Here is a 911-nt window from a genome sequence, read left to right on the forward strand (position 1 = left end):
GTAGTTTAGGACTGAGAGTCTTACTCAACCTCACACAGATGGGTATGGCTGGAAGCCATGCAGACTGTTCTCAGTGATTAATCAAGCCTGCCAGTGGATCTTAGGATGGTGGAAATATATGCACTGCTTTGCGTTATTCCAGTTATGAGCTGGGCCTCCTATTCTAACTTAACACAAAACAAAAGGAAGCAGCCAGCGGGCACTGTAAATTCATGATAATCCCACAAAGAGATGGCATTCTGTTCAAAAGAGGCTCCTTATACCTCACTGATTTTTGTTCTTCAGAAATTAACAATCTTATAATATATGATAACTTTCAATTAGCTGAAATAAAGAAAATCTCACTTCCATTGCGTTGTGAAGAACCAAAGTTCATTAATGGTTTGACAAAATGACAATGATTTATTTTATGTAATGCTTGAATCTCTAATTCAGATTGAAACTTGAGTCAAAATTTTATGTGAGACCTCTGAGTTTATGCTCAAGCTGTGGCAATGATAGCTTGTAGAATGATTGACATTTAATGGATTCTCTTAAACTATAGAGTGACTCAATCAATGTTCTTTGAAACTATGTTTTGGGCCATTTTGTAACATTGTCTTATCTTCACTTTTACATGTCTTTAACTTCATTACTTACTCTACTTATGTTGGCCTACCTAGTAGGCTACTGGTTGGAATACTCTAACCTCTTTAAAATATGATATTTGGCGCTCGCTTTGGCAGCACATATACTAAAATTGGAACGATACAGAGAAGATTAGCATGGCCCCTGCGCAAGGATGACATGCAAATTCGTGAAGTGTTCCATATTTTTAAACAGGGTATACAGATGAATGTCCATTTTGTATCTGTGTATTCAAAGTGGTTAGGATAGATATATAGTTACATTCTCTTAATGAATAGAATGAT

General features: G+C 36.0%; 1 non-coding gene across 1 annotated transcript; it reads left to right on the forward strand.

Moving 5' to 3' along the window:
* The first annotated feature begins 709 nt into the window (after nt 1-709).
* LOC111818690 lies at nt 710-816 on the forward strand. The gene has a single exon (XR_002822613.1). It is a non-coding gene; the product is annotated as a U6 spliceosomal RNA (small nuclear RNA).
* The last annotated feature ends 95 nt before the right edge of the window (nt 817-911 follow it).

Source organism: Octodon degus, unplaced genomic scaffold (genome assembly GCF_000260255.1).
Source record: "Octodon degus isolate 3935 unplaced genomic scaffold, OctDeg1.0 scaffold00099, whole genome shotgun sequence".
In the NCBI taxonomy this organism is placed as follows: domain Eukaryota; kingdom Metazoa; phylum Chordata; class Mammalia; order Rodentia; family Octodontidae; genus Octodon; species Octodon degus.